Source organism: Thalassophryne amazonica, chromosome 15 (genome assembly GCF_902500255.1).
Source record: "Thalassophryne amazonica chromosome 15, fThaAma1.1, whole genome shotgun sequence".
NCBI classification, from domain to species: Eukaryota; Metazoa; Chordata; class Actinopteri; order Batrachoidiformes; family Batrachoididae; genus Thalassophryne; species Thalassophryne amazonica.
In genome coordinates, this window is record NC_047117.1 from 43,766,434 (window position 1) to 43,782,613 (window position 16,180).

The 16,180-nt window shown below is 42.6% G+C and overlaps 1 protein-coding gene across 1 annotated transcript in view; it reads left to right on the forward strand.

The window, feature by feature from the left end:
• Positions 1-16,180, forward strand: part of LOC117526918 (phospholipid phosphatase 3-like) — a 46,473-nt gene that overhangs the window by 11,398 nt on the left and 18,895 nt on the right. The window lies entirely within an intron of this gene.

Consider the following 16,180-nt stretch of genomic DNA (forward strand, 5'->3'; position numbering starts at 1 on the left):
TGATCGATCTCTGCTCCCCTCCACAGCATGTCTTTTTCCTGGTTCTCTCCCTCAGCCCCAACCAGTCCCAGCAGAAGACTGCCCCTCCCTGAGCCTGGTTCTGCTGGAGGTTTCTTCCTGTTAAAAGGGAGTTTTTCCTTCCCACTGTAGCCAAGTGCTTGCTCACAGGGGGTCGTTTTGACCGTTGGGGTTTTACATAATTATTGTATGGCCTTGCCTTACAATATAAAGTGCCTTGGGGCAACTGTTTGTTGTGATTTGGCGCTATATAAAAAAATTGATTGATTGATTGATTGATGTATTGTGTTGTCTTAGTTTTGGGGTGGGTTTGATTTGTTTTGTACTGTTTACTTTTTGTGTAATCATAAAACCTTTAGAAAGTTTTAAAAAAAAAGTAACAGTTGAACCAAGGCATCTGTGCTTTGGGAATGCATGGCATTAGTAGAGGAGACGCAATCTTATCAAGTGTGGTTTTTAGCACTAAATTCAGGCTATCCGCAAGACTGTCCACCAACTGAAAATTCCCCGAACTTGAAGTTAAAATTTCCGACAGTCTAGCTTCGAGTTCAGTCAAAGTTGAAGGTTTAACATGTCGCTACAATAATAGGCAAGGTTCTAAGGGAGACATCAGCCACCCTCCTAAGGAAGCCCATTTCAGCCATTTGTATCTGCAATTGAGTTCTTTAGGTCATGACCCAACCCTCATGACCATAAGTGAGAGTAGGAACGAAGATTGACCAGTACATCGAGAGCTTTGCCTGTTGGCTCAGCTCCCTTTACAGCACAACAGTACGGTAGAGTGAATGCAACACCGCCCCTGTTGCGCCGATTCTCTGGCCAATCTCACGCTTCATTGTCTCCTCATTTGTGAAAAAGATCCTGAGGTACTTGAATCCTTCACTTGGGGCAAGACTGTATTACCTACATGTAGTAGGCAATCCATTGGTTTCCTGCTGAGAACCATGGCCTCAGATTTAGAGGTGCTGATCCTCATCCCAGCCGCTTCTCACTCGGCTGCGAACCAATCCAGTGAGTGTTGGAGGTCACAGGCCAATGAAGCAAACAGGACCACATCATGTGCAAAAAGCAGTGATGAGACCCTGAGCCCACCAAACTAGAAACCCTCTTCCCCCAACTACGCCTCGATATCCTGTCCATGAATATCACAAACAGGATTGTTTGTGATATTCACGCCTCTCCACGTCTCTGTCATTGCTCACGTGTGCATTGAAGTCCCCCATCAGAACAATGGAATCCCCAATGTTACCCCATACAGGACTCCATTCAGGGACTCCAAGAAGGCCGAATACTCCAAACTACTGTTTGGTGCATACACACAAACAACATTCAGAGTTTTTCCCCCTGCCACCCACCTACCAAACAAACTTCTCAGACAGCTCCCTGCACATGCTTTCAAGGTACATCAAGGTTTACCCCAGTAGATGAGAGGGTGCAGGGAGGTGCCCCTCTCATCTACCGGGGTAAACTCCAACATAGCAGCACTCAGCCAGGGACTTGTGAGTATCCCCATGCACACCCGGCGCCTCACACCCTGGGCAACTTCAGGAAAGAATAATGTCCAACCCCTATCAAGGAGAATGGTTCTGGAGCTAAGGCTGTGAATGGAGGCGAGGCCCATGAGATCTAACTGGCATGGCTCCACCTCCACACAAGCTCTGGCTCCTTCCCCCACAGTGAGGTGACATTCCACACCCCAGAGCTAGCCCCTGCTGCCCAGGTCTGGTCTGCCAAGGCCATTGACAGTGCACCAGACACAAGCCATTCCCCCTGTGGGTGGTGAGCCCACAAGGTGGAGATGGAAGGTCCACGTTGCCTTTTGGGCTGAGCCTGACTGGGCTCCATGCCAAACCCAGCCACCAGGCCCTCACTGACGGGCCCTACATCCAGGACTGGCTCCAGATGGGGGCCCTGGGTTTCTTCTGGGCCTGGTCACATTTCCTCTGCCTCGTTTTGTCATGGTGTCTTGTGAACCATTCTTAGTTTGGCCTCTCACCTGAGAGCAATTGGGAGACTCTACCAGAAGCACAAAGGCTTCAGACAACACAGCTCACAGGTTCATAGCGGCACACAAATCTCTCCACCACGATAAGGTGATGGTGCTGGGAGAGGATCTTTTGAGCACTTCCTTCAAATTGTGCATGTGTTGCTCATAATCTTTTCCTGTAACCAGTATGTCATCCAGATAACACCTTCCAACCCTTGCAACACTTGATCCATCAAATTTGAAATTTGATATAGCCGGCACGCTGGCAACTCCATAATGGAGTCTGTTTACTTGGTACAACACGTAACGTGTTGTACCAAGTAAATGGTCAGGTACTTTTCGAATCCTTATCTAGCTCAACCTATTGGTAAACTTGTGACAGATCCAGTTTTGTAAATCTGCCAGTATTGTGAATAAATCCTGTGGTTTTAGTATTGGATATTGATCAATGTTCAAGCATGGATTTATGCATACTTTGTAATCTCCACATATTCTTACAGAATTACCCACTTTTGGAATGTTCATGGTGAGTGAGGCCCATTCACTGCACGTTACTGGTGTTAGAATCCCTTCTGATTCCATTTTGTTTAATTGGGTTTCCATAGCATCCTTCAGAGCATTAGGCACTGGTCGAGGTTTGCAAAGCTTTGAAACGGTCCCAGGTGCAACCTGTAGTTTCTCACTTTGGATGACTTCAATTGTCACTCTGGCACCCTCCTTTGGTGAAGCTGTGCCTTTGTGCAGCTGCTGATGTCATCGCGTTGCGTTGTCTGTAGCCATGCCTTCTGCTGGTGTTGGGTGTCGACTATTCTCTCTGCAAGTATTGCGCTTCTTCTCAGAAGACCCCTCCTTTCATGGGCCGTCCTCTTGCTCTGCCGGGCTTTTGGTCTCCATTTTCTTCAGATGATTGGTTTTTAGCTTGGTCACGCCCTTCTTGTCCACTGGATTTCATGCCATTTCTGGCTGTCTGTTATAACAAGCCCTCTTAATGTGGCCATGTTTAAAACATGAGCGGCATTGTGCATTTTTAAAATGGAATTCTTCAGATGTATGTGCACTTGTTCCACAACCAAAACACAGCTGGCCCTGTTTTTCTGTCTTAAAAACAGTCTTTGCCCAGCCAGGTCATTCTTCAAAAGTCACTTCATTTTCTGCACCATTTCATTAGTCAAACTTGTTTCATGCACTTCAGACAGAGAGAGTTCTTCTTGAGCAGCATTTAAAACCTCTTACCACCCAGTATATCCCATCGATGGGATATTTTACTTTTTCTCTATGAGATACTGACAAGCCAAAATGAGACAGGTAGTAAGGGGGACGGATGCTGAATTGTTTACACCAAAAACAAACTGGTCTCTGATAGCTTCACTCAGAAAGGTTTCAAATTTACACGTTGCTGCAGGTTTTCTCAGGCTTGTCAAAAAGTCACTTACTGATTAATTTTCTCTCTGCTTTTGGGTGTGAAATTTCTAACATTTAGCGATGTAGTTCGTCTTAGGAACAAAATGTTCCTCAATAACTGAAACACTTATGTTAACTCAGGCTTCCTTGGTGCCGTCAAGTCCTTTAGTATTTTCAAACCGATCACTCTTAAAAACACTGTCTTTGACTGAATACTGTCCATTTTAAAGCCATTCGCCAAAAAGAATTGCGTGAAGCGGTCTTCATAATCTGCAAAACCTTCTGCATCTGGCTGGAACTCTAGCTCCTCTGCACTGAATCAGGAGTGCACCATTCTGCCGTGCTCCACAATTGTGTCGTTGTCCATTATGTCTTAACTGTGGACTATCAAATCCTCATTGCCAATAAAAATGTGTTTAATAGTATGACGTGTTATGGGTCTCCAGGAAAAAAGACTTGTAGTTGGAACAACACAACAACTTTATTACAGGATTTTATAACACAGATCCACCTGCTCTGTTCTCTCATGCTCAACTCTCCCTCTCTCGCTGAACTGAGGGCGGATCCAGCCTTTTATACAGGCTCAAGCCTGGACCCTGCTGGTTCTCTGTGAGACACCTTTCATTATAGGGGAGAAAATAAATTGCAAATTTCATATTGAAAAGCTGATAGTGAAGAAGGAATGGATTTCTCAAACAACGAGTGTCCAGTCACTTTACATAACTAATTGTAGTAGAGATGCAGTGGCAGAGTCGCTTCACTTTCCGACCAGTCACAGCTGGTGTACGTTTGTCTGCTTTGGTTTCATTTCTGGTAATGATGCTCATCGTATTGCGAAATCTCAACACGGAAGTCTTTGATTTTCGCCTGTTTTGTGTAAAAAAAAAAAGAAAAGAAGCAATAATTAATAATAATAATAATTTTTTGACTTAGTCTAGGGCCATATGGTCGCTGTCGTGATGCTGCTGTGGACCCCTGTGGGCCATCCCACCACCTTCCTGGCCTTCCATGGACTATATTGTAGGCTCATAGGGTGACAGAAATAACTGAAGTTTTTATGTGTTTTAAAAACTACTGATCACAGTGATCTGACGTAGTTATGAACACAATGTTTCTGTCATCATATTGCTGTGATCGATTAGTCTTAAATAAAAACAATGTAATGTTCAGTTGTGAAAGGAGTCTCTGCTGATATGTAAACTTCATGGCAGAACTAGCACGGGAAGCTAACGTAAATTAGCTAATCCAGGTGATCAGTGGTAATGTTTTTAAAGACAAACATACATACTTAAGTTATTTCTGGCACAGTGATCACTGACACGCAACCCGAATGAAAGGAGGAGAGGCAAAGGAACTTGGACTTGAACTTACTTATTTTGGCACACAAACTCGAAAATAACAAAAACTGATACACAAGACAAAAGGGGGGTGAGCAGAAGCAAAGCTTATAAACGTCCACCCCATATATACATACATACATACATATATACACATTACCAACCCCCAGAGCAAGCACACAGGCGACAGTGGTAAGGAAAAACTCCCTCTGATGTATTGAGGAAGAAACCTCAAGCAAACCAGACTCTAACGGGTGACTCTCTGCTTGGGCCATGCTACAAACACATTTAACAACACAAACTCAAATCCCATTATCATAAACATATCTAGTGAACGCCGTGTCTTCATCTACATACATATTTACATACATATATACATATATACACACACCAACATACACATACACATACATACATACATAATTACACACACACACACACACACACATACATATATATATATATATATATACACATACATACACAAATGAATGTTACTGAACAAGTTCACAATTACAACTGACAACACAAAACTCAAATACTTCATTAGATACATATCTTGAAAACATAATTTTTTTACATTGATTTTTAAACTGATTGATATTGGACATCGTTTGAGTTCATCCGGAGACACAGAATCCTTTCCTGGTCGTCCAAGCGCCAGCAATTTTAAAATGATACAAGCCCCGTAAATTATATTTTCCCTCTCTCTCAGTAAAATATTCTTGAATTGTAAATGGCACTTGTTTATTTTTCACTTTGCACATTAACTGAACAGTCTTGAATGAAATCATATCATTAAGTTTTAATATTTGAGATTTAATGAACAATGGGTTGGTGTGGTCTCGATAACCTGCATTATGAATTGTCCTTAATGCTCTTTTTTGAAGAATGAATAATGGTTGCAATGTAGTTTTATAATTGTTGCCCCAAACTTCAGCACAATAAGTCAAGTAGGGTGCAACCAATGAACAATACAGAGTATGTAGTGCTCTGCAATCAAGAACATGCTTTACTTTATTTAATACTGCAATACTCTTTGATACCTTTGTTTGAATATGCTGAATATGAGCTTTCCAATTAATTTTTTTCATCAATAATGACACCTAAAAATGGCTTTGACAAAGAAGATAAACACCTTGAAAATGTGACTATTTTGAGCTACTTTAAGAAATCTTTGTTATTCCACTGTGAATGTCAAGAGATACCACTGTTGTTTGCATCCTTGCCTTTCCAGAATGTATCGCACACACCAAAGATGGTGGTATCTGCTACCGTGTATATGGGTTTTAGAGTGACATGCACCACATCTGTGCCCTTAACACTGAAGGAGAGGCCGTGTGAAATGTAAATAAATGGATTAATTCATGTTGTGATTCCCCAAAGAAATGTCTATCCCAAGCCTACACCCTCCCTGACAACAGGCAGGGAGCTCATCAATCAGAAGACCCAGCTAACGCTGACTAGAAAAGAGAAAGTCCACTGGCTGCATTTGAAAGTTGTGCACATGTGGGAAGTTGGCGCACTGCCAGCACAGTTCAACAGCAGTCACGGAGTCCAACCAGACAAATAAAATCTAGCAATGCAAGTATATACTGATCAAACACTTATAGGGATTTTTCACCGGTCTAACAGCAGGCGATCACTGACAGTTGTCAACCTGTTTGTGTGCTCTCTGGATGGATAGCTCCAGTGCACGAGCACCCCACGTGCACATGTGGAGTGGCTGGTACAACGTTTATGAGCACATATACACTGGTGGTTGGCTCTCACTGCGGTATTGTATCACTTCCTGTTCCGGAGCACAGCGGTGTTGTTCTGTATCTGTTAGCTGTTTAATCTGCGCAGTTAGATTGATCTAGTTATCTAGATTACGATTTGTTTCCCAGTGTAATCTTTACGTGCCTTAACTAAAGCACTCCTTCTGCTGAATCACCTCTAAATTATTTACACATTATTCACTTTGCGTGTTTTTAGGAATCCGCTAGCTTAGCGTAGCTACTAGCTCTTAGCCGATTTAGCATGGCGGCTTCTCCTGTCCTCTCCCGCACTTTCTTCTGCTCTGGGTGTGAAATGTTTAGTTATTCCTCGGCCTCCTTTAGCAGTAATGGTACTTGTAATAAGTGTAGCTTATTCGTAGCTTTGGAGGCCAGGCTGGGCGAATTGGAGACTCGGCTCCGCACCGTGGAAAATTCTACAGCTAGCCAGGCCCTGTAGTCGGTGCGGACCAAGGTAGCTTAGCCGCCGTTAGTTTCCCCCCTGGCAGATCCCGAGCAGGCCGGGAAAGCAGGCTGACTGGGTGACTGTGAGGAGGAAGCGTAGCCCTAAACAGAAGCCCCGTGTACACACCGCCAACCCGTTCACATCTCTAACCGTTTTCCCCACTCGACGACACACCCGCCGAGGATCAAACTCTGGTTATTGGCGACTCTGTTTTGAGAAATGTGAAGTTAGCGACACCAGCAACCATAGTCAATTGTCTTCCGGGGGCCAGAGCAGGCGACATTGAAGGAAATTTGAAACTGCTGGTTAAGGCTAAGCGTAAATTTGGTAAGATTGTAATTCACGTCGGCAGTAATGACACCCGGTTACGCCAATCGGAGGTCACTAAAATTAACATTAAATCGGTGTGTAACTTGCAAAAACAATGTCGGACTCTGTAGTTTTCTCTGGGCCCCTCCCAATCGGACCGGGAGTGACATGTTTAGCCGCATGTTCTCCTTGAATTGCTGGCTGTCTGAGTGGTGTCCAAAAAATGAGGTGGGCTTCATAGATAATTGGCAAAGCTTCTGGGGAAAACCTGGTCTTGTTAGGAGAGACGGCATCCATCCCACTTTGGATGGAGCAGCTCTCATTTCTAGAAATCTGGCTAATTTTCTTAAATCCTCCAAACCGTGACTATCCAGGGTTGGGACCAGGAAGCAGAGTTGTAGTCTTACACACCTCTCTGCAGCTTCTCTCCCCCTGCCATCCCCTCATTACCCCATCCCCGTAGAGACGGTGCCTGCTCCCAGACTACCAATAACCAGCAAAAATCTATTTAAGCATAAAAATTCAAAAAGAAAAAATAATATAGCACCTTCAACTGCACCACAGACTAAAACAGTTAAATGTGGTCTATTAACATTAGGTCTCTCTCTTCTAAGTCCCTGTGGTAAATGATATAATAATTGATCAACATATTGATTTATTCTGCCTAACAGAAACCTGGTTACAGCAGGATGAATATGTTAGTTTAAATGAGTCAACACCCCCGAGTCACACTAACTGTCAGAATGCTCGTAGCACGGGCCGGGGCGGTGGATTAGCAGCAATCTTCCATTCCAGCTTATTAATTAATCAAAAACCCCAGACAGAGCTTTAATTCATTTGAAAGCTTGTCTCTTAGTCTTGTCCATCCAAATTGGAAGTCCCAAAACCAGTTTTATTTGTTATTATCTATCGTCCACCTGGTCGTTACTGTGAGTTTCTCTGTGAATTTTCAGACCTTTTGTCTGACTTAGTGCTTAGCTCAGATAAGATAATTATAGTGGGCGATTTTAACATCCACACAGATGCTGAGAATGACAGCCTCAACACTGCATTTAATCTATTATTAGACTCTATTGGCTTTGCTCAAAAAGTAAATGAGTCCACCCACCACTTTAATCATATCTTAGATCTTGTTCTGACTTATGGTATGGAAATAGAAGACTTAACAGTATTCCCTGAAAACTCCCTTCTGTCTGATCATTTTTTAATAACATTTACATTTACTCTGATGGACTACCCAGCAGTAGGGAATAAGTTTCATTACACTAGAAGTCTTTCAGAAAGCGCTGTAACTAGGTTTAAGGATATGATTCCTTCTTTATGTTCTCTAATGCCATATAACAACACAGTGCAGAGTAGCTACCTAAACTCTGTAAGGGAGATAGAGTATCTCGTCAATAGTTTACATCCTCATTGAAGACAGCTTTGGATGCTGTAGCTCCTCTGAAAAAGAGAGCTTTAAATCAGAAGTGTCTGACTCCATGGTATAACTCTCAAACTCGTAGCTTAAAGCAGATAACCCGTAAGTTGGAGAGGAAATGGCGTCTCACTAATTTAGAAGATCTTCACTTAGCCTGGAAAAAAGAGTCTGTTGCTCTATAAAAAAGCCCTCCGTAAAGCTAGGACATCTTCTAACTCATCACTAATTGAAGAAAATAAGAACAACCCCATGGTTTCTTTTCAGCACTGTAGCCAGGCTGACAAAGAGACAGAGCTCTATTGAGCTGAGTATTCCATTAACTTTAACTAGTAATGAGTTCATGACTTTCTTTGCTAACAAATTTTAACTATTAGAGAAAAAATTACTCATAACCATCCCAAAGACGTATCGTATCTTTGGCTGCTTTCAGTGATGCCGGTATTTGGTTAGACTCTTTCTCTCCGATTGTTCTGTCTGAGTTATTTTCATTAGTTACTTCATCCAAACCTCAACATGTTTATTAGACCCCATTCCTACCAGGCTGCTCAAGGAAGCCGTACCATTATGTAATGCTTCGATCTTAAATATGATCAATCTATCTTTGTTAGTTGGCTATGTACCACAGGCTTTTAAGGTGGCAGTAATTAAACCATTACTTAAAAAGCCATCACTTGACCCAGTTATCTTAGCTAATTATAGGCCAATCTCCAACCTTCCTTTTCTCTCAAAAATTCTTGAAAGGGTAGTTGTAAAACAGCTAACTGATCATCTGCAGAGGAATGGTCTATTTGAAGAGTTTCAGTCAGGTTTTAGAATTCATCATAGTACAGAAACAGCATTAGTGAAGGTTACAAATGATCTTCTTATGGCCTCGGACAGTGGACTCATCTCTGTGCTTGTTCTGTTAGACCTCAGTGCTGCTTTTGATACTGTTGACCATAAAATTTTATTACAGAGATTAGAGCATGCCATAGGGTATTAAAGGCACTGCGCTGCGGTGGTTTGAATCATATTGTCTAATAGATTACAATTTGTTCATGTAAATGGGGAATCTTCTTCACAGACTAAAGTTAATTATGGAGTTCCACAAGGTTCTGTGCTAGGACCAATTTTATTCACTTTATATATGCTTCCCTTAGGCAGTATTATTAGACGGTATCGCTTAATTTTCATTGTTACGCAGATGATACCCAGCTTTATCTATCCATGAAGCCAGACAACACACACCAATTAGCTAAACTGCAGGATTGTCTTACAGACATAAAGACATGGATGACCTCTAATTTCCTGCTTTAAACTCAGATAAAACTGAAGTTATTGTACTTGGCCCCACAAATCTTAGAAACATGGTGTCTAACCAGATCCTTACTGTGGATGGCATTACCCTGACCTCTAGTAATACTGTGAGAAATCTTGGAGTCATTTTTGATCAGGATATGTCATTCAAAGCGCATATTAAACAAATATGTAGGACTGCTTTTTTGCATTTACGCAATATCTCTAAAATCAGAAAGGTCTTGTCTCAGAGTGATGCTGAAAAACTAATTCATGCATTTATTTCCTCTAGGCTGGACTATTGTAATTCATTATTATCAGGTTGTCCTAAAAGTTCCCTAAAAGCCTTCAGTTAATTCAAAATGCTGCAGCTAGAGTACTGACGGGGACTAGAAGGAGAGAGCATATCTCACCCATATTGGCCTCTCTTCATTGGCTTCCTGTTAATTCTAGAATAGAATTTAAAATTCTTCTTCTTACTTAGAAGGTTTTGAATAATCAGGTCCCATCTTATCTTAGGGACCTCGTAGTACCATATCACCCCAATAGAGCGCTTCGCTCTCAGACCTGCAGGCTTACTTGTAGTTCCGTAGGGTTGTAAGAGTAGAATGGGAGGCAGAGCCTTCAGCTTTCAGGCTCCTCTCCTGTGGAACCAGCTCCCAATTCAGATCAGGGAGACAGACACCCTCTCTACTTTTAAGATTAGCTTAAAACTTTCCTTTTTGCTAAAGCTTATAGTTAGGGCTGGATCAGGTGACCCTGAACCATCCCTTAGTTATGCTGCTATAGACTTAGACTGCTGGGGGGTTCCCATGATGCACTGTTTCTTTCTCTTTTTGCTCTGTATGCACCACTCTGCATTTAATCATTAGTGATCGATCTCTGCTCCCCTCCACAGCATGTCTTTTTCCTGGTTCTCTCCCTCAGCCCCAACCAGTCCCAGCAGAAGACTGCCCCTCCCTGAGCCTGGTTCTGCTGGAGGTTTCTTCCTGTTAAAAGGGAGTTTTTTCCTTCCCACTGTAGCCAAGTGCTTGCTCACAGGGGGTCGTTTTGACCGTTGGGTTTTACATAATTATTGTATGGCCTTGCCTTACAATATAAAGCGCCTTGGGGCAACTGTTTGTTGTGATTTGGCGCTATATAAAAAAAAATTGAATTGATTGATTGATATACACGCAGCTGAATGAACATTTCGGCTACATACTCGCACATTGCTTTGATCATCTGTTCTACACACGCAGGCACACGCAGCTCATTCAGCCATTGCAAACACACCCACGCAGCTGAGTGGACACGCACTCATCACTCGGATTGCCGCTTCTATACACATACACGAGCGCACTCCGTCATGTGAGACAGACATTGATGAGAGGTCAGTTTAGCACTGGGAATGTGAGGATGAGCAGAGATTTGATTGTGTGGGTGGAGTGACACCTTCAGTGTCGGTAGCATCTGACAGCAGTCTGTGTCATCTGACTGCTGTGTGAAATATGTTTGGCGGGATTGAGATCCGATGGTTTCTCAACCTATCTAGCAGGCAGCTCTAGTGGTGCTGGGAGGAAGGTTTGAATTTAGTATCACTACTCATAGGTTCATAGTGGAGTAAAGCAGAGAAGAATTTTCTTCCAACAAGACAGATCTAATCTATGTTGCATCTCTGGTGTGCCTTCTGGCAAACTGTAGCTGAACTTTCAAGACTTTTTTTTTAATAAAATCTTTCTGTTGCACTTCATCATGAAGCTGTATAACTGTGATGCAAAATTCAAAACTTGCACAATGCGTAATTTCACCAGTAGCAGCCACAGAAGCCTATACTTGCTCAGGTGGTCTAGCTGTGTTGGTGGTTTTCCTCACTCGTCTCCTTCTGCTCCACACAGATTTACCATAATTACCATACTGTTTGTATTTCTACATAACTGATAGAAATAAAGACCAAGATACATTAATTGTCTTGGAAAGGTTGATGTATCCATCCCCTGACTTGTCTGCAGAAAACTTGATGTAAAAGTGGTAGTTTGTGTGTGTTATACTAAAGGGGACACTAAGTCATTCACACCATCATTTTGGCTTTTAAGATTTTTATTTCATTTAATTCATGATGTAGAGATTACTTTTCACTGTGAGTTTAAAGGGCAGAAATTTAAAAATTTTAATGTAACAAACATGAATTTTTGTTTTGTTTTTGATGTAAAAAAAAATTAAAACATGTAAAAGCGGGTTTAGAAAACAAATGAATGTGTCATGATCTGGACTTTTGTGTCATGTGTTGTTCTATTTTAGTTCTGCTTAGTTTAGTTTTGTTTTTCAGTGTGTGATTTCTCTTGCTGGGTTTTTCCTGCTTGGGCTTTTTCTTTCCCTATCTCCCTTTTCTAGTCCTGCTTCCACGCTGTGTTTTGACCACCTGCCTGTTTTTCCGACCACGCCTAACGCCTGATGTTTTGATTTGTTTGCTGATTTTGGACTGAATGTCCCGACTGAATGTTTCAGTAAATGATCCTAAAAACCAGAGCTATGTTGTCGAGTCCAGCATTTGTGTCCAGACGTCTCTGTCCACCAAACCTGATAGTACGACTGACTGAATGATTGTATTGTCATTAATTTATCAATCTGCATATTGGGATTGGGATTGGCTCCAGTTTTCCCATGACCCTTAATTGAAATAAGTGGGTACACACAAACACAAATAGAGCTTTTGATAAAGTACAACACTGTCATAATTGACTCCACTCTGTAATATTACTTATAAAAATATCTTTGTCATTTAAGGGTTAAAGAACTATTAACATATTATGTTTCCATTGGTCACACAACACTTTTGACCGTGAATGACCGTGAAAGCACAAACCCAAGGTCATAACTTTGGAAGTTGTATAGGTTGGAGACAATATGTTTTAAACATGGTGGAAGGGTTGTGTGTTAGTCAAAAATTAAATGTTTCCATTTTGGACCAAACTGATCCATCATTAAGGTCACACTGAACCATATATTCTGGAATGACAGAATCATAATGAAAATTGCCTGATTTGCTGTTAGACATGTCAGGCACAGATTGTGTTGTAGGGAATCAGTCTGGGCTCTGTGTTGTCTCCCGTGTTAGTTTTTTCTGCCAGTGGAGCTGATTGTCTGCACCTGTGGCTGTGGCACACCTGCGTCCTACTTAAGCCAGAGCCCAACAGGAGGATGTTGCCAGATCTTTCCATGTATGGAAGTGGTAACGTGAACTCACATGTGTTCCACATTGCCTCAGTCTTGTCTCTCCTCATGTTTTTGGTTTATACTCTGTTTTTTTCTCATCATTGTGTTTTTTCCCTTCTCTTGCAGTCCACAGAAACCGTCACCTGTTATGTGTCGGACGCGGGCGGAGGACCGACCAGCATTTGAAGTAAGACCCAGTATAAAATAAGCAGAGCACGGTACAAAGGATAACAGAATTTATAACATAACAGTGATGTGCAGAATAACAACGAATGAGTGCGCGGTCTGCGAGGTGGAATACGGTGTGCTCCCAGCAGCCACAAACGGTCCGGAGCCAGAACAGTTCAGACCCAAGGACCCCCGCCGACACCCCCCAGGTGGGCCGCGACCAACCGAGTCTGTGAAAGAAGAAACCATCATGTGAGTCCACCACTCCACACACAGAGAGACCACTCAAAGGTGTACATAAACAGCAAACACTTCCTGGCTTAATCACCAAATCAGCTTCCCACCCTGCAGGCATGGAACACCCAGTTCAATTCTCCACTGCAGTGGAAGCTGATTAAACGACTAACATAACAGCTCAATATAATAAGGGTGTGAGGGACACCACATTTACTGACTGTACTCATGTTAGTCACAAAACCTAAAGTACCTCAGGAAGTGTGCTGACGAGCGTGAGACCTCACCCCCTCCTCTTTCACAGACCATGGCATCAAACCTGGTACGGTCTCTGCATCCATGATGATGAGATGGCTCTCTAGACGACGATCTCACCCGTCTGGTCACAAGGTCGAGTCTCTGGCAAATACACACTGTGTACTCCAGACTTAAATGCAACCATGCCCCAATCCATAAAGATGCACCACAGCTGTGAGTCCTGACGAGCTGCACATGACAAGCTTCAAGTGATCAGGGTGAGGTCCTGATAACTCAGCCACACAGCCACTCAGTCCTGAACGCATGCCACCTGGAAGGAAAAACAAAAGACAGAGAACAGAACACAGAAACAAAAGGCAGCCAGGCACCCCAGCCATACAACAGTCACCCGCTCCACTGGCTCACCGGGCTTCCTGCACCTGTGACCGGTCCTCCAGTGTCCTCTCCTCTGGGCTTCCACCTCATCTACACCATCAATACAATTTCAATAAATATGTTACCTTTTTTCATCATTCAACCTGCCTCACTGCATTTGTGTCTCTTTGCAGTTCCCACCGTTGTTTTCACTTTCCTAAGACAATTCAGTATTTTTTTTTTTTACCTTCCACAATTCTTACTTTTCATAATCTTCCTATATTTCAGATTAATTTCTGAAATCATCATGTTCATCTGCTATTTTCTGATTTCACCACATGTGAAACCACACACATCTGTTTACACTACATCCAAACATCTCCAAAGTCCACTTCTCCAAAACCTGAAGACAATCCACCAGCAGAAAACAGGTCAAACCAACGACACAATAAACCCCAACTTCTCACCAACCTTCTGTTTGACAAACTCTCAAACAGATGAGTTTAACAAGTGTTCAAACATTCTGAAGTGTTTGTTTCCTGCAGAGACAAATTCCTTTTAGGGGCCACAGCCATCACAGTCTTTCTATGCTTTTTATGTCGAGATGCAGATGTTTGCAGATGTTGTCGTACGTGCTCATAATGATCAATTCACAGAGTGAAGCCTGAACCTTACATGGTTATTATTGTAAATTTAATTTGAGGAGGTGTTATTCATGTGTTCACTTGGTTCTTCACTCAGCTGTTAATTTAGAGTCAGAATGAAAAATAAAAAGTGATCTTTCTTGGAGCGGCAGAGAGAGAGCAATGTGCCGTGTTCTCACTGATACTGGGTTGAATTTCAGTTTGGTCCTATGGACAGTACATGAACCTAAAGGGGCAGGACATTTTGCTGACTGCCACCATGAGAAGATCGGACTATGTAGAAAAAATGGCAACATGCATTTGGGAGGCTGTCCTGGCAGGGGCGCTGAAAGCCATTCAGAGCTGGGGGTGCTGAGAGAGAGTCTCAGCTACATAAAGACACCATATTTAATGCTGCACAGCACTGCAACATTTGTGAATATTATAGATTTAGTGCTGTTTACTTGAGCTTGGTGAACCAGACTCATTCTCTTTGCAAATAAATTAGCTAATTCTCAAACTAATTCTGAGTTTGAGAATTAGTCTGGCTGTTAGGATAATGCTACTCTGCAGTTGAGAGCAAACTTGAAAACCAATTTGGTGTAGTATGTCAAGACAGCATATTTAGTTATGTACAGTAATAATAATAATAATAATAATAATAATAATAATAATTCCAAAAACCGATGTCAGTCCATCTGGGAATTTGCTCCTGCCCACTTCCAAAAGAACAGCGCACCAGACCCTCTACAGGCTCTGTCCAGGTGGTGAGCCCACATGGAGAAGACACCGAGTCCCACGGTGGTAGACCAGCCACCAGGCACTTGCCTGTGAGCTCCTTCCCCAGGCCTGGCACCAGGAGGAATCCCTGGTATCCCTGTTTTGGGTGAGGTCAGAAGGGTCATATGGACATATTATAGTTCCCAGCTGGATTGGGAACACCTTGGGATCCCCCAGGAACAGTTACAGCAGCTGTGCCCAACCCTGTTTCTGGAGGGCCCCTACCCTGCATGTTTCCTAAGTCTCCCTGTTCCACTCCCAGGAAATTAACTTCATCAGGTGTGCTCAGCCAATCAAGAGCTGGAAGACACCACTTTTAACAAATCAGGTGTGACTTGAGTAGGTAGATGTGGAAAACATGCAGGGCAGGGGCTCTCCAGGAACAAGGTTGGTTTAATCTTCTAGCACAGGGGTCACCAACCTTGTCACCTGAGTGGGGTCACCTGAATAATCCGCCATGTAAACATTACAAACAAACAAACAATGCTGCACTCAACTTTAGACCAGAATTACTTTCTGCTACCACATGATAGCAATGCTCATTTATGTATAGACCAACACACCAGTGTACAAAATAAGCACAATCCTACTTACTATT